The 18,531-nt window shown below is 38.2% G+C and overlaps 1 protein-coding gene across 2 annotated transcripts in view; it reads left to right on the top strand.

The window, feature by feature from the left end:
- Thsd7b (thrombospondin type 1 domain containing 7B) overlaps positions 1 to 18,531 on the top strand; it is a 1,329,200-nt gene that overhangs the window by 137,850 nt on the left and 1,172,819 nt on the right. Inside the window, exon 4 of one of the 2 annotated variants that reach the window (XM_087197681.1) lies at positions 8,378 to 8,483. The gene's annotated coding sequence lies outside the window, so the exon portion shown is untranslated. Of the gene's footprint in view, positions 1 to 8,316; positions 8,484 to 18,531 lie in introns of those variants that run through there. The other variant, XM_087197682.1, reaches the window with a different exon arrangement.

Genomic DNA, 18,531 nt, shown 5'->3' with positions numbered 1-18,531 from the left:
TGAATAGAGAATATGCAACTAAGTGTACATATTCTTTGGTATTTTTTCAAAATATTGGTGTAGTAAATAACAATGTGGGATTTGGAGCCATATAAACTGGGTTTGGCTTCTGGTTCTGCTGCCTTGGAGAAATTACTGGCTGTGACTCCTCAGATTTTTCAGAGTAAAATCAGGGTTTGTTTTTGTTATGATTAAATTAATGAGTTAAACTGAATGAAAATATGCACGTTTAGTGTATATGTGTACCTGTTTGTCTGTCCATTCACCCATTCATCTCATCTATTCATCCATGCATCTCTGTATCACATGACAAGATCCTAGTAAATGGTAGCTATTTATAGCAATTAAAATTATTATTATAATGTTCTCTCCTATTCTCTACAGTCAACCTTCTTAGTTGACAACTTTGGTTGCTTTTCTAATGTTTTCTCCTCCCTTTATTCTTCTATCTCTATTATCCATTTTTTCAGTTTTTCCTTTCATTCTTGTTATTATTTCCTTCTCTTGTAAGTTCTTTCTCACTTTAAACAAGGGCTTGAGCTGCTTCTTCAGCATGGAAAGGCAGAATGAGGATGAGCAGAGTCTATGGACAGTTTCTTCTCTTATTTTTTTAATTAATTAAACTTCAAGACTGTGATTCTGGAGAATGCCTAGATGTCCTAGAGGGAAAAATCAGGATTTTTTTTGGAAGAAGAGGTAGGTGGGTCTTGTGCAGTTTGAAAAGCATGTTAAATATTACAACACCATATTAAGACAAAGCCCTACCAAATTGAAGAAAAGAAAGCCATGGTATTTTTTTTAAATAAAACTGCAGCAAATAAATTAGTTGAGCAAGCTTTGTTTTATGAATATACTCTGAAGACAGACTTTATCACTAGAGTGATAGAAATTATGAATAAAAATTAGTATCTAATTGTTACTTTTTAAATGGATACAGCTAACTTTGCCAAATGCATAATAATTTTTTTAAAATTACAAAAACTATTGAGAAACACTGTTTATGAAATTAGCAGAACAATCATCACAACCCAAGCGAGACTGGTTCCTAGAGACCCATTTCTGTATTTAATGAAAAGCTGTCTTAAGAGAAGCCAGCTGAGACTCACAAGCTTGGGACATGTTAATTTGAAGTTAACCTGCCCATCACAGAGAATTCACATGAGGTCTCAATTATAATGAACACTACTTTGTACTTTAATAAATAGAATTAGCAATCCCTGTATTCAACTGTAGATATGAAATTGATAATAACCTCCCTTAGGTTTTTCTATTTACCCAACATCATTGGCTATTTTATCATGCTTTAAGAAAAATTTAAAAATGAAACACTGCTGGTTATGTTCATAATCATAAAACTGGTTTCACTCCACTGAATCTCTAGATATTCAGTTATTATACCTAACCTACGTAATAGCATATAATTTGGGTATTATCCATTAAAGGGCACACATATATTTAGTATAAGCATTACCTCCAGAAAACATCAGCTTTTGATGTTAGCAGTTCTAAATTACCATGCAAGCTCCTTTTCTTTGGGACATCTGTTAGCAGGAGTAAACATGGAGAAAAGCATGGTGTAATGGAAATAGCATGGGTTGACTGGCATGGGTTGACTCTGGGCTTTGGCATTTAATGGCTGGATGGATCTGGGTGATATGTCTAGATTTCTTGAACCTCATTTTCCTCATCTGTTAAATGAAAATAATGAGATTTCTCTGTAGGTGTTTTATGAGTATTGTAGACTTCCCTCCAAAATATCTAGCATAATACATGGTGCATAGCATGGTTCAGAAGCTTATTTTATTTTTATGCACATTGGCTAACTTCTTTAACTTGAAGTTTAATTTTGCTGAATAGTTTAGGACATATAATATTTTTATTGCCAAATACACATTCTTGCACTGATTCCCAAACATCCTATCATTTGCCCTGAAATTCTTGCCTATTTTTTTTTGGTACTGGGGATCGAACTCGGGTCCTTCCGCTTGCGAGGCAGGTGGTGGAACCACTGAGCTAAATCCCTGGCCCTCTTGCCTATTGATGTATGTAGTCATAACTCCTGCTGATGCTCACATAAAAATAAGTTCTACATGCTCATAGAGTTCTCTCCAAATACACATCAACTCATAGATTTTAGGGAGAGACCAACTGGGTCTGTAAGACATGTTGCATAAGAGGTGAGGCAATGGGGCAGAGGTCCTCCTGCCACTGCACACTCAACCCATGATCTTATGACATCCATGCAAGGGAAGCTAATCTTCACTTATGGAGCAGTCAGTCTTTGGCCCTGTTCTGCTGTCTGCTTCCACAGGAACAGATGTACTGGCAATAAGCTCCAGCTCTTTGGAGTCTCTGATACTGCCAGCAGTCCTAATTTTTAGACCAAAAAGTGGTTGGCATGATATAAAGACAGGGCGGTTGTCCTAAAACTGGGCATATAATCAATTGGGTATTATCCATCAAAGGGTACACACATATTTAGTATAAGCTAGGCAATGACAATGACAGGTCTAGGATTTATTTTCACTTCATCCCCATCAGTAAGCTCTGCTTTATTTTGTACATCTCCTAAATAGTGTGTAAGCTTGTTAAATGTAGGGCCCATATCTTTGTGCCCTGTTGTATTTTTGGGAGATCTTTTCACTCAAGAAACTTGTTGACTAGGAGAGGGTGAGGAGCCATTGTCCTGTAAGCTGGTCATCATTGATTTCTTTCTGACTTTGTCAGGTGCTGACCCTGGGCCTCTCTTGTAAGAAATATGTGTCCTTTCTCTGTGCCCTGTGAACAAGACCCTTTTGAGCTTGGGTAGGAAAGAAAGCAATGCCAATCAATTATGATTGTTCTTATTAATGGCACAGAGATAAGGTTCGGTGGGGTGGTAAATAAATCTATTATTGAAGGTGATGTGTGTGAATTATGTATTAATTTTTTTTCACAATGAAAAACATCTTTACTGTGTTTTTCTGGTTATGTAAATAATTAATGCTCATTTAAAAAGTAGTTGCACAGTTCCAAGTGGTATAAAGTGGAAAGAAGAAATCACCTGGAATGCTAACACTCCGAGATTACTCCCGTTAACATTTGGTGACCTATTCTTTCATTTAACTTTTTATGCATATAGATAAAAAATATTTGATTTAATGTAAATCATATTACAGTATTGTTTCTCACATTTCCAAGCATGGATTTTTGTCTGTCATATTAAAATGGTACATTCACGCTGCTCTGCACTGACAACCAAAAATGTCTCCAGACATTGCAAATGTCCATGAGGGCAGAAGTTGCCCTGATTGAGTATAAACTATCTGATTATTTTCAATAGTTGATAATATTCCACAGTATGGATATACTACTTTTTATGCAGTAGTTTCTTTTATAGTGGTCTTTGAATTTGTTTCTAGCGTCTTTTTTGACTGATGATTTTGATGGATCCTCTTCCTTGGTCCATGGTTATTATTTAGGAATGTGAAGCCTGGCAGAGACAAAACTTATCCCTGTATCTCTAAATACAGCACAGTTGTGATTGGGCTTTACTCTCTTTAGTCCTAGTTGAGCTCAGAGAACAACCATACATTAGTAAAACTGAGGACCAAGCACGCAACAAATTGGGAAGACTTGTTTCATCTATTGTGTGGTAGGCAGGTGTTCTTCAGCTCCAGTTGGTAGTAACCAGGTAAAGAATGTAGGCCCAGTGATATTACTAGGTGCTCTAATTTTTGAGAGAAGCTTTAAATCCACATTTTATATAGAAAAATTTGCCCAGTTTTTTAAAGTGGGAAACTAAACTTTTTGGAAAACACTGTGTAGGCCAAACAGGACAAGTCTCCTGCCCAAATTTTGGCCCACTTGTGGCCGGTCTGAAAACTCTGGAATAGATATTTATTCCTGATTGTAATCTCTCCTTTCTGAGGTTCCAGTTCCTTGAATAACTAGTTGTAAGGTTCTGGTGCAGCTTTTTGGTGGTAAGCATTGTGGTTTGACTCACTTTGTCCATTGTGATGGTTGTCTGTTCCCATGTCCCATCCTGTCAGAGCCCATGCCACTGTAGTCTACATTGTCTCTGTATGCAACACTGAGTTGCCCTTGTGCTTGGGGCTTCTGACTCACATGTTCTCAGGAGAGTCAGAGTCAATATTGCATGCTGGTGCCTCTGAATCTTCATATCTCGACCTTTAGAACTCATCTCTAGTGTGCCTGAGGTAACATTATGGGAGGGGGTGTTTACTGGGACTTAGCAACTTTCAGCAAAGCAGAAGCTACGTGCCTCCTTGGAACCTGCTCTTCATTTAGAGAATATGTTGCTAATTTATTTGCCTGGTTTTCTTCCCAGACAAAATGTCAGAAACAGAAGTGACATTGACGATCTTTAAATGCTACCCTTCATTTCACAAGCAGGGAATATGGGTCTCGGAGAAATGAAACAACTTAGGTGACATTCTACAGTCTGTGTTGAGGCAGGGACAGCACCTCTGTTCTCTGGCTCCCTTGCAGGGAGTCTGTACCACTGCCTCTGAATAGCTAGCATTAACACAAATCCTTTTTCTGCTTTTAATTTTCAGCTGAGTTGTCTGGGTGTCCACGTTTCTATGATCTGTCTCTGAGAGGTGACACTTATTTGTCAGGCATCTATATGAGTTTTTGCAAAGCTACTTACCTCCCCATGTTCTTTAAGGCAATAGCCTGCTCTTCTATTTTGGCACTATTTTAAAGGGAATAATTTTGGTTTGGAGATAGTTTAGAAGATTTGCTGATGATCGACTAGTTTAAAGACTAGATTATATCAGATTTGTAGATACTGTCTCAGTAAACTAAATTTGGGTCTGGTAAAGATTTTTGAGGACACTGAAACATGATAAATAGCAATCTTTAATGGGACTGACTTGATGGGCAATTTGTCCCTTCAGTTGCAAATGTGTTGAATTTAGTTCCTATGGCCTCTACTTGCTGGTTCTCTGCAACCACAGCTGCCAACAGCTCTGAGTTGTTGAAGAAAGCAGTCAGAACAAGCATCCTGAGAGGAATGCCATGTGTTGGGCCCGGCTCTTATCCATCCCAGTGCTTGCTCTGCTGTTAGATGCTGTCAGCACCATCTGAGAAATGCTCAAGGGCCACCTACTCACTTGATACCTGGGTTGACCAAGGTCAGAACCTTCAGGAATCTGATGGCTTGTCAGTGGTTGTAACAGCAGAAGTGATGGCATAAGAACAGAGACATTGCTTCAAAAGAGGAGAAAGTATATCCAACTGAAACCTTGAGATTGGAGCCCCTAATCCCATAATTTTTTTGAATCCCAGTAGTCTCTTTTGGAGCTAGGGAAGAATTAAATTGCCCTTTCCATCTTTTAGAGATGCCAGTAAAGTTAATTTCATGCCCATCGAGAGGGTTGTGTTTGTGTGTGTGTATGTGTGTGTGTGTGTGTGTGTGTGTGTGTGTGTGTGTGTCCGTCCTATGGGTTGAACTTCATCCCTCCAAAATTTGCCTGGTGAAGAACTAACCCCAGTACTTCAGAATGTTATTGTGGAAATAGGGTTATTGCAGATTTAATTATAGTAGTTGCCTTTATCATGGGGGCATTCTAAGACCTCCAATGGATGCCTGGAACTAAACTCTCTACATAAGAACTCTGATACCATGATAGGTTGATCTGGTAACTATGATTGCTACTAAGTAATTAATTGGTGGGTAGTGTATACAGCATACTCGCACTGGACGTAGGGGTGATTTATGTTCCAGGTAGGATAGAGTGGAATGGTGGAAGATTTCATCACACTATTGAGATCAGTGCATGATTTAAAACTTCTGCATTGTTTATTTCTGAAATTTGCCATTTAATATTCTCAGGCTGTTGTTGACTATAGATAAGTGAAACCACAGAAAATGAAACCATGGGTAAGGGGTACTGCTATGGATGACTGCATAGTGGAGTAGGATGGATGTTAATCCAGTATGAATGGTATCCTTATAAAAAGTGAATTTGAGCACACAGACACACATGCAAGAAAAACATAGTATAAAGATTAAAATTATTCTGCCAAAAGCTAGAAATATAATATATAACTTGAACCAGTTAAGACTCAACAGCAACCTCTACAGTATCTTGGGTTAGTACAAGACATCTGGTCATGGCAGAGTGTGGAATTAATTGATTCACAGTGGCAGGCTGGGCTGATTGCGGGGGATTAGGTAGATAAATGTAGACTCAATAGTATGATCCCTGAGGCAGGGACAGTATCAGTCAAGCTTGACATTTTATCCTCAGGGCCCAGTACAATATCCAGTTCACAGTTGTCCCTATTTGTTGAGTGCATTAAAGGTTGTCACTAGTGAACTTATTACCACTCAAAAAAAAAAAAAAAAAAAAAAAAAAAAAGAAGAAGAAGCCCTGTGCTAAGTAGTCACTACCCAATGTCCCTAGTGCCTGGCAACGGCTGCTTTCTTTCTCCATGGATTTGCCTATCTGGATATATCATATAAATGGAATTATATAATATGTAGTCTTTTGTGCCTTGTTTCTTTTAATTAGGATAATGTTTTCAAGATTTACCCATAATGTAGCATGTACTAGTTCTTCATTCTGTTTTTTTTTGGGTCAAACCCAGGGTCATTCTACCTCTGATCCCAACCCCCACCCCTTTTACTTTTTGAGCCAGAATCTTACTAAGTTGCCCAGGCTGGCCTTGGACTTGTGATCCTTCTGCCTTAGCTTCTCCTGTTGCTGGGATTACAAACATGCCCCACCATGCCTAGCTGTTTTTCTTTTTTTAGTGCTGAATATATTCTATAGTATGCATACATCACATTTTGTTTACCCATTCATCCAATTGATGAGCAATTGGATTTTCAGTGTTGTACTATTCTAAATAATGCTGCTATGAAGAGTTGTACGAATTGTGTGTGTGTGACCATTCACATATAAGTTTTCTCTTGAATATATACCTAGGAGTAGAATTGGTATATCATATAGTACTGTACATTTAATTTTTTGAAGAACTGCCAAATAGTTTTCCATACCTTCTGCAACATTTACATTCTCATCATCAGTACAGAATGGTTCCAATTTCATATTCTTACTTCCTTGCCTACATTTGTTATTTTCTGTTATTTTAAAAATAGTCTTCCTAGCAGATGTGAAGTGGTATGTCATTGTGCTTTTGTTTTATATTTCCTGAAATATTAGTGCTGTTAAGGAGCTTTTCATGTGCTTATGTCTATTGAAGTCCTTTGCCCATTTAAAAATTTAATTGTAGAGTTCTTTATATACTCTGGATATCAGTCTCTTGTCAGGTAAGTGATTTGGAAGTATTTTCTCCCTTTATGTGGGCTGTTTTTTCACTTCAGTGACAATGTTCCTTTGACACAAAACTTCACAATTTTGACAAAGTCAAAATTATATTTTGTGCTCTTGGTATCATATTTAAGAAGCTATTGTGTAACTCAATGTCACAAAGATTTATATATTTGTTTTCTTCTAAGAGTTTTATAGTTTTAGATCTTACATTTAGGTATTTGATCCAAGTTGAATTAATTTTTAAAACTGTGAGGTAGATGTCCAATTCCACTCTTTTGTATATGGATATTCTTGTCCCCACACCATTTGTTGGAGGGAGTATTCTTTCTTCATTGATTCATTTTGCACCTCTTATCAAAATCAAAGTCAGTTGAAGTATTCTTATATGGGTTTATTTATGGGCTCTCGATTCTTATATATGTATATATGTTTCTAATATATGGACTCTCAATTTTAATGTAGATTATATTCTAATTTAGAGATTTTAAATTCTAATGTACAATACATATCTACTTTTGGCAGCATTACACTACTTTGATTACTACAGATTTGTAGTAGAGTTTGAAATCAGGAAGCTTTTATCCCATAAATTTCTTTTGTAAAGATTGTTTTGGCTGATGAACCTTTGTTAACCAACAAGGACAGGATTTGGCCAGGAATCCGAGTATAGCAAATTGGTAACAAGATAGCCGTACTCCTCAGAACTGAAGACTTTCTTTCTGCTTTTGATAATACTGTAACCCAAAAGAGAAGCTGACAACACTCAGAGCCCCAGACCTGTTGATGATGGAGGTCGCTAGTTAGTCTCATTGTTTTCCTTGGATTTGGGTCAAGCCATCTTGGATAGCAAATATATCACCTTACTTTATTTTTCAAACAGGTACCTGAAACAGGTAATGTGGTTAGGCCCATTATATAGGTAGGGAAAGTATCAGGGTTCAAGGACTTGTTTAGATTACAAAGACTTGTTTTGTGGCACAACAGTTACTAGATGTAGGTTCCTTATCGCTTGTGTTGTGTTCTTTTGTTTAAAAGAGTATATTTGAAAAAATATGAACAGTAAATGTTAACTATCAAAACTATTACAGACAAGAAGCAGAAGAAGAAAGAGCAGAGGATTATTCATTATCTCATTACTTAGAGAGGAGCCATAAATTGTGGGATTCCCCACTGGACCACGAACAGGAATGTTTGGTAAGTTTTTAGCAACCAGCTTTCCAGAAAAAAAGTAATGTCCCAATTTGTAGTCCTTACCAATTTTTTTGGTTTATACTATAGTTGATTTCAGGCTACTATCACGCTATTACTGAATATGGATTCAGAAAGAGATCCGTACTGTTGGTTCTGAGAACCAGGGCAGCACACCACTGAAGGGTTCTTAGTTGCTGCTCAAAGTTTAATCCATCAAGAATGACATTGGCATCACCTGAGGGCTTCTGGAAATTCAAAATGTGAGGCCCTGAATTTTAACAAGATCCTAAAAGTTTGAGCATATTAAAGTTTGAGCCAAGATGCATTGACCATTATTATGTTATTGAGCATTTAAAATATGGCCAGCCCAAGTTGAGATGTTTTGTAAGTACATATAATACACACCAGACTTTAAATACTTGTGTGGAAAAAAGAATGCAAGCTATCTGATAAATAATTTTGATGGTGAATACCTGTCAATAGGATAATATTGGATTAAGTAAAATACTTGAAATTGCTATGTGGCACATGCTATATTTCTGTTGGATAGCTCTGCTCCGAAGCAGGGATCTCTGGGTCTGTGATTGCTCTACTGTGTATCCCGAGGGCCCCCCTTATTCTAAACCTCAACTTAATTGGCCTGAGCATTTCTGATAATGTAATGAGTTGCCCATGACCACACTACTAGTAAAGGCCAAAGCCACTTTCCTTTTCTACTTACTTTTGCTCTTTTGCCCTACTGTGGACTCAAAAGATGTTACTAAATTGAAATGAATAATTACCCCTTTGCCTTCAAAAGCCTTGAGACTATGCTATTTCAAGAATGGAGAAGAAATGAAGAATGTTCTTTATTTCTTTTCCTGCCTCCTTTGTTATCTAGTATGATCCCCAGGCAATGGTGCCTTGGGCTGAGCATCATTTCTGTGGCCCTTGATGATCTTGAGGGACTTATTTCTGTGACAAATGAAGAGTCACTAAATAACTCCTGTTCATAATAAACAGCCCAAGAGCGGGTATGCACTACTCAGCACATTAACCATATTTACCATCTAAGAGACAGAAAGCAACCTGTCCCATTTCATGAGGAAGCCATAAAGTTTTAGTGAACAGGGAGTAAATCAAGGCTTCCATTTGCCTTGTAAAAATGCACTGCCTTGTGCTGCATCTCACCCTTCACTTGAAGGAGTGTATTTTTATTCCTTTGCATAAATAAAACATAATTGGTAGCCACCCTTTTGACTTGCTCTTGGTGCTGTGTTCAACAACCAAAAATTAAAGCTGTTTGTTTCTGATGAGGCCTGAGCACAGGTATGAAATACCTAAAATATTTGCAAGATGAAAATGGCTTTAAATTGAGAAGGAGCAGAAAAAAAAAAAAGGAATCTTTCCTTTCAGTCCTGTGAGAGAACATGCAAAAAATGTCTGATACAGTTCTAGGCACAAAATAAGGCCACAAAATAGGTGACTTAACCTTTTCTTAACATATGTTAGAGCCAAGAGCATTTTGAGGATAAAAGTAGATAAATAACTGAACAAATTCATTAAAAACCAACCAGCTTACAAAACTGATTCCTAAGATCAGTGGCAAGTGCTAAACTGGGAGCTGCAGTCACATGAGTTGAGTGAATATTTGGAGACATGCAAATTGGTTGGTTGATTTTAGTCAGCCATTTCCTTCTTTTTAACTTACATTATTTCAGCCCCAAACCATTCTCTTTGCTATTAGTAAGTCTTGTGTCACCTTCTTTGCTTTTTCTGAGTTTCAGTTTTAGAGCTGGCATTGAGAGAAAATAGAGAACCAAATACCTTCAGAGAACTGCGGAGGGCTCCTATGGTGAGAAAGTGGGGAGAGGTGGACATCTGGGCTGGACAAGCTGATAGGGTCTGAGGTTTGGAGATTCTAAAAGACAAATAAGAACGGTAGAAAGCCCGGGGAAAGTTGCCAACTTTGAGCTGCAAAAAAAATGTGTTCAAAGTGAATTATCCAGTTCAGCAACCCTTGAATCAAACACTAGGAACTGAGCTGTGGTGCCAGTGGTGTCTCACAAATGAAGAGGGAAAGCCGAAGGTAAGCTGTTCTGGTGAATTCGTCACCAAGCATGGCCACTCTTCTAGTGGGGTTTATGTGTCTGTAGGGCATATTTTCCTGGGTAGCTTATGTTTTTTGAAAGCACCAGGGATGCGTTTTACAGGATGTTGTCTGTCTAGTTTATCTGATAAAACATTCTTTTTGTTTTTACCTAAAGAGTAACATTCCCTTTAGGACGTGTTTCCTTTTTATATTTGTAAATATAAATTTCCTATTAACAGGATTTAAAGAAGGCATATCTTCATGTAAGAATTTCATATAAAACTTCAAAATTGAGAATAACAGGCAGTCAACAATATCATATTTTAAAGAGGGCAAGAGACATGGTCCCCTGAACTTAAGAATACAATACAGAAAATGATAAAGATCATAGCACCTCCTCCTGCCTATATAAAAAGCCTTGAAATTGGAAAACATGTGATTTGTGATTTGTAGACAGAGGGGGTGGGTTTACCCTCAACTCTCTGAGGTGCTTTTCTTCTCAGAAAAGTGAGGGTCTCATTTGTAGATATTTTTGGATGCCTGAAAGCAGGGAAGACTAGTGCCTTCCTCTCCAATTATTTGTGCGCATGTTGTGGAGTAGCAGTTCCAACTTTGGGGAGAATAGGTTGCAGTGAGAATGACTTCTGCAACCTGACATGGGTCTGAAGAGTTTGGGAGCAGGTGAAAACAAAACTGTCTCTTGGTTGTCTGATAATGTCTGAAGTCTAGATGTTGTCTGGAGCAGTCCCATGGAAAATGAGGAAGACAACAGTAATGGGGAGCCTGCACATTGCATTTGACTCAGCAAGGATGAATGAGTTTTCTGTGCCATGTGCTGATTGCAGAAAATATTGGCTTGAATCTTCTTGTTGAACTTTGCCAGACTGTGTGATCAAGATAAGATATTGTAAACATGTTGTTTGGAATAGGAATGAAGGGAAGTGTCTGAAAAGTTAGCCAAAAAGCATGTCACCGTGTAAGGGAAATATTAAGGGGCTTCCAAAAAACCTAGGCTTATGGTCCATAGGAGAGGCAGCAGTGACACACCTGCATTCATTGAGGGTACTGACGGCCTGTCCACAGGAAACCAAAACAATGGATGCAGCTAGATAAGATGCTTTTTTCCTTTCTTCTACCCATCTTCCCTCTGACCCAATGAAAACCAGGAAAGGAAGTGAGAGGAGATGGAGGAAGAGAAAAAAATAGACTACAATCTGTTCCATACTTTTGGCTTTGACATAGTGGTTAAGCCTGAGCAAGGGACAGGATAGAAACTTTGAACTGTATATGAGACTCAAATTTTGATTTACATTCAACTGTACTTTTCAAAGATGAATGGAAAGTCCAGAATGGGACTTGTTCTTTTGTATCTCAAAGTACCTGGAAAGCTATTGGATTTTCTCATACTGAACTACCATCAAAGGTTGATTTGTTAGAGCAGGGAGAAAAATAAAACAGCTTCATGCTTGGACTCCATTGGGACTGTCTAGAAGGTTCAGTAAACCAACTGCACCTGCTAAAGATAGCCCTTCCTCAAATTTTCATGTCATGACAAAATAGAAATGCTAATTCTACTTGTAAGGCATACTGAGGCAAACAGGCAAGCCTTTTCGTACCTTGAGGTTAGTAGAGGTGACTGGTGAGGAGTGTTCAACTCTCTCCTTACCCAGGCCCTTCCTTAAAGCTAATGACTATGGCTTATGGGACATTGTTTTGCAGTGTGTAAGTTTGGAGTAACCATGGAGAATTCCTCTTCCATTATGGAAGATAGGATAGTTTTTAGTCCTCATAGTTGGCTGTCTTAAGATATCAAGGGTCATAAAAATCCCTAGCTTTAAATTTTCACCTGCACATTAGCAAGTAGAAGGTCCCCTCAATCATGGAACAAATATTTGTTTGAGAGACAATGTTTTAATAATGTCAATGGCTGGTTATATACTTTGGGCAGGACATTTAATCTGTCTGGCTTTCTTTCCTTAGTTGTCAAGTGAGGGGAGTGGAGCAAATGGCAACTATCACCACTGCCACTACTATCCCCACAACTATACAAATCAAGCTGGGGAAGGAGCAATAACTATCTGCAATAATGAGTTCATTCACCTTTGATTGGATGCCTACTACATGTGGGACACAAAATGTAATAAGAAGCTCCCCCAAAGCTTATAAAGTGGAGTGTGTTGTACCTTATGGCTGTAGAACTATCCAGAGTCCTTGGTGTCATTCTCTAGGCCAGGTGATGTGTGACTGAATGTGTCCCAGTAGTCTCATTCTGTGCTGTCTATTTACTCCATGTGGCAGTGCCTAGTGGCCATGTTGGGTGGCTACTGGATGGGATCAGTCTTCTGCCACTACCTTTCCTTAACCTCAGAGCTCCACTCCTCTGGTTTCCAAAAGCATCCAAAGGAAGCATTCTGTCTAGCAAAGGCCTCACCTTTATCTGATGCCTGAAATATTAAAAGTGGATCTGAGATATCCACGGCATGTCAGTACTGTGTTTGGTCAAATATCAAATTTTAGCTGCTATTTGCCCAAAGGCCTAGAAATTATTATCGGAAGGGAGAGCTGTGTGTGTGTGTGTGTGTGTGTGTGTGTGTGTACTAGCATAGAGATCACTTTACAGGGTATTCACTTTTCTCAGGTAAGGAACTCATAGTCAAGAATCTAGGTAGAAAGTATTCCTTCTTGTGACCCAATTTCCATAATTCAAATAATAAATATCAACTAATTTATTTAATTCCTCCTTCCTACCTTCTCTCCCACCATTTTGGTTTAGCTTCCTCTGGAAGTAGAACCTTGGGTACACATGGTTTATTTGGAAGATGATCCTAGAAAGAGAAGTGGTATCTGAGAGAATAAGATAGGGAAGGAAAAAAATCTTCAGTCCAGAGCAAAAAGAAAGAAATGGTTAGGGAAAAAATAATTCTGCTTCATCCTTGGACTCCACTGGGACATCCCAGAACATTCAATAACCTGCTAAGATAGCCTTTTCCAAAGTTTTCATGTCATGATAAAATGGAAATGTTAATTCCACTTAAAAGGCATATTCAAGAATTTCATATTTCAAAGAAACAAGCCTACTTGTACTGAGAGGTTACTAGGGGTGCCTGGCCATAGGTCCTCAGCTCCCTCCTCCACTAGACCCTTCCTCAGGAATGATGACTGTAGCCCATGAGACATTGCTTAATGATCCTAGTGGAAATTGGAGCTCCATTCCATTAAATTATTTCAGCTTTTAAAAAAGGTATATTTGACACTTTTAATAGTTTTCTCTTTCTTGAAATTCTTCATTTGTTCCTGACCATCCTGCATTCCTGGTTCTGTTTGAACTTTTCCACCTCTTGTTTGGACTCCTCTTTATCTAAAATATCAGACCCAAAGTCCTATCTTCAGCCCACTACTGAATGTCAGAATTTCCAGGTTCCTTCTTTAATCAACTAGTTTTCTTATCTCAATCTATCTTCCAAAATCATCTTATGTATTCCCAACCTCACTCACTCCCTATGAAATGAATGATGATCCCTAAATCTCTGAGCTTCAGGATCATATCTCCCACTGCCTGCCAAACATCTTCATTTGAAAGTTTTACAAGCACCTCACACTGGCATTTCTAAAACCCAATTTGTCTATCTCACTACCAAGCCCATTTTTCTATTCTATCTTTCTATTTTCATAAATGACATAGTAACACCACACTCAACCTATGTGATCAAAGCTGAAAGTTTGCAAGTCATCCTTCCCTCCAATCCATTCTTCCCCTCACCTTCCACAGGTTAAATAATTTGGCTATAGCCACACAGTTAATATGTAGCAAATCTGAATGTAAAGGTAATTCACTTTTTCATCCTATATTAGCAATGAATGAGTAGGATTTGAGTTTTCATAGTTGAATTTTACCTCAGAGCCTATGCTCTTTCTACTACCAAAGGAAAAAGGCAAATGAACATGACAGTTGAGAAAAAAGAAGAAAGGTAGTAATTGAAACAAATGCAAAGCTCAATCTAAAAGTAGTATGACCCATTCCACTAATCTCTAAAACCATCTGTCTTTTAATGAGAATCACCAATCTGAACTGCATTTTGTTAATACTCCCTCCCCCATTCCCCATCGAGGCTGTACTTTTACTAATTATGCTTCAGGGCAAGTCATTTGCCTGTATTCAAACATAAAAAACAAAATTTACAACTAATTTTACATTGCAGATTTTGTCAAGGACATAATTTATTGCATCTTTGTCCTCTGTGAGAATCCACAGGAGAAATTTCTCTGATATCAGTGTGAGAGAGTTATACTTCTACTGAGCAACCAGTTCATTTTTGCCTTTCAGGCATTAATGTTTATACTTTGTTATGTTTTCCTCTTCATGTGGATTGTTCAGAGTTGAGAGCCTTATCTGAGTTCCACATCTAAGAAGGGTGTTAAGATTAAATGGCCTCTGTTCTTAGAATACCTTGTTACTGACTCCTCATTTCTAGTTCATTACATATTAAATGTAGTATGCATTACATGTAAAAAATATATTGATGCATACATGTTTGTAGGCCACCATAAATCCTTTTTAGAATGAGCAGATGCTTCTGGTGCCTAGGCCACAGCTTCCAGTCCACACCTGATTTCAGCACTAGATTTGTTGGACAGCTCCCAGCACCAGTGTCCCCTATAGTCTTCAGAGACTTGGAAGCTTGAAAAGTTGATGCAGCTTGAAAGTGCAGGGGAGGTAGTGGTTCTGGGGAATAACAATAAGACAGCTGAAGAAGAAAACTGGTAAAGAAAGTCTCGTCTCATCTTTCCTTCCACTGAATGATTTTGTTTGTCTGGAGTTCAAACCTAACTAACCTTTCTTACCAGGTAGCTCTTCCTGTATTCCCTTAGACATTTACTCAGTAATCTCTATTAATCTGGGATGGTCTCTTGCTTTGGGCTCCAGTTTGGCTGAGAAGAGGATAGTGTGAGGAGAATTCATTCCAAAAAACTCCTGTTGCAGGGTCCACAGACACAGCTGTCTCTGGGACAGCCTGGTCTTCAGGGTAGGTTAGGCAGGAAAGGGAGAGGGAATTAACAAAAGTTACCTAAAGGGGGCACTGTCTGTCTGAGCTATTATAAGCAGAAAGGAGTTCCGGTCAAGTGTTGATGACTTTTTCTTTTCAGGAAAATTGGAGACCTCTGTGAAAATTTTCCAACACACTTCTCAAAAATTGTAAAACAACACATGGGCTATAAAATCTATGTCTGTAGACAGAATCTTGCTCAAATCTTGCCATTGTTGGCCTGTGGAGCATTTCTGTGCCAGGCACTGGGTTGTGGGGACCACTAAGATGAGCAAGACAACATCAGGATGGAGCAGGGGAACCCGCAAATCCCAACTCCATTACAGTATAATAAAGTAAGTCATGTTGTAAAGAGTGAGCCCAAGAAATGCTGTGGGTGCTCTAATAGGAAGATATTTTTATGAAGACATTTTTATATGATATTAGCATAAAATATTGATTTTTCCTTACATAAATAATTGAATTTCAAAATATCCAAGGGAACTTATTTATTTTGCATTTGTGGGGTCCATGGTATGTGACTGGCTTAAAGGTAAGACCATTTTAATGACAGAGTCTTTGGTACTTCACTAAATAAATCCCCTTGAGGAAAGAAATTATACTTTACTGATTTCTACTTTGGAATGTTACAGTGAAAATGGGATTTTAAAAGATTGCTTTTTCTAGGCAAGATGACTAATAGATGAATAATCTCATAAGATATATCTTCATGCTTGGAATCCCAAACATCCCAGAACCCCTCCAGATATGGAAGTTGGTAGGTGGTGGCAAAGCCAGGCCTGAAGAGGCCCATGTCAAGAAATCAGGTAGAGTTCACTGAGGCAGTGTATTGCTTGGGAGGGCTGATCTAGCTGGGTCAAATTGGAGGAGAGAAACAAGTTAGGGTCTGGTGATTATCACATTATACCTTATCCCTCTCCCCCCTCAGGTACTAGTCATACACCTTTGAAGGCTCATCACATGCTCTGTACATACTGTGTGCTTTCCCTCCAGCAGACTACAATATCTTGGAACAGGGCCAAGGTCTTCATATTCAAGTGCTTAGCAGGCAGCTGATATGAAGAGACATACTGAATATCACTTGAACCAATGAATCAATGATAAGTCAAATAAGAACCTAGGCAGGAGTATGGCACAGGGAAGATTCAGCAAGAGGTAGATGTAATGGCAAGTGGATAGAGTAAGATAACAGGCAGTTTGGAGCTGGCAATATGTAGAAACCCAGGTCTGTGGACAGGAGGGTGAATTGAAAGGTTGGTTCCTATGTCGGGCTGCCAGGTAGATTATTTGTGCAAGCATGTGGGCAGGAGGAGACAAAATGAAGATTCAGTTAGTGGGAGGGAGGAACAGAGCACAATTGCTAGGCAGCATAAAGAAATAAGGAAAAATGTCCTGCCATCAAAGAGATTCAAGTTCTAATCTTGGTTCTTCCTTTTCCTAGGTGTGTGATTGCACAAGAGACATGATTGTTCTGTGCCTCATTTTTATATCTCTTAAATGGATGTGATTGTTGTGAAGATCAAATGAGATATTGCACATGAAGCATTTAGCACAGTGACTGGCAGTATTAATGAAAACATCATTAGTTTGATTAATAGCAGGATGCTGGTGCTGAGCTTTTTTTGTGTGTGATGGCATCAACTGGATAGGTTGTATTTTAGTTAATACCTGTAAGATATTTTCTTCTCTTTATTAGTACATGTTTATGGTACATGCATTTTACAGTCATCTCAAGGGTGAGTACATGTACATAATACAACTTGCTTTGGTTTTTTAAAATTCCTTTTCCCTTTCCTTCCCCCTCCTTACTTTCTCCTTTAATTCCTCTTTTCCCATTTTAATTCTTACTGATATTATTCATCTTAGCTCATGTTTATGGTATATGAAGTTTGTATTCATGTATTCCTGTGCATGGCATATCTTTATTCTACTTATTTCCCTTTCCTTTCTTGCCCTTGATCTCTTGGACCCCTTCCCATTTGCAAGAGATTCATCCCCTTGTCTCCTATCCATCCTGTCTTGATCTCTTTGTTTGTACTTTGCCTTACTCAAATGAGAGATAACATATGGTATTTAAGCCTGTGTTTCCAGTTTATTTCACTCAACATTATATTTTCCAGGTGCATCCATTTTCCTAGAAATGTCTCAAATTTGTCCTTCTTTATACCCAAGTGGTATTCCATTTTATAGATACCACATTTTCTTTATCCAGTCATTTGTTGACGGTTATACAGGCTGCTTCCAGAATTTTGCTATTATGAATTTTAGCGCTATAAACAGTGGTATGCATATATTGCTGTAGTATGGTGTCTTAAACTCTTTGGGGAAGATATTTAGAGGAAGGATGGCTTGGGTCATATGGAATTTCTAATTTCAGTTCTTTGAGAAATCTCCATACTGACTTCCATAGTGGTTGTACTAGTTTACATTCCCACCAACAATGCTGGAGTGTTCCCTTTTCACCACAGCTCCCCCCAAATTGTTTTTAAAAAATTTCTTAATAATTACCATTCTTTCTGGAGTAAGATGGAATCTTAGTATTCTTTTAATTTGCATTCTATAATGGCCAGATTGTGCTGAGTTTTCTGAGCAGAGAGCAGAAGTGGGGGAGTCCATGTTGGGCAATTTACAAAATATATATACCCTCATCTCCACCCCATACCAAAAAAGGGGTTTCAGGGAAGGGAATATATATTAATTTCAAAAACTTTCTAGAAGATCCTATGATCTCCATTGCCAAGCCTTTTCCCTTATTCAGTTGAATTTTTATTTCATTAAATTATTCACCAAAAGCCAGTGTAGATCTTAATGTCTTGTTAGGGGGTTTATCTAGAGCTAAGGTAATTCCAGATTATGGGAACCAACAGGATATCATGGCAGACAGGAATATGTATTCATGGGAACCACAATACTGTAATGGAACCATTGAAATGTT

This window comes from Heterocephalus glaber, unplaced genomic scaffold (assembly GCF_053883595.1).
Source record: "Heterocephalus glaber isolate CG9 unplaced genomic scaffold, H.glaber_assembly_v1.0 deba00000347, whole genome shotgun sequence".
NCBI lineage: Eukaryota > Metazoa > Chordata > Mammalia > Rodentia > Bathyergidae > Heterocephalus > Heterocephalus glaber.
This window is presented reverse-complemented; position numbering and strand designations above follow the sequence as displayed.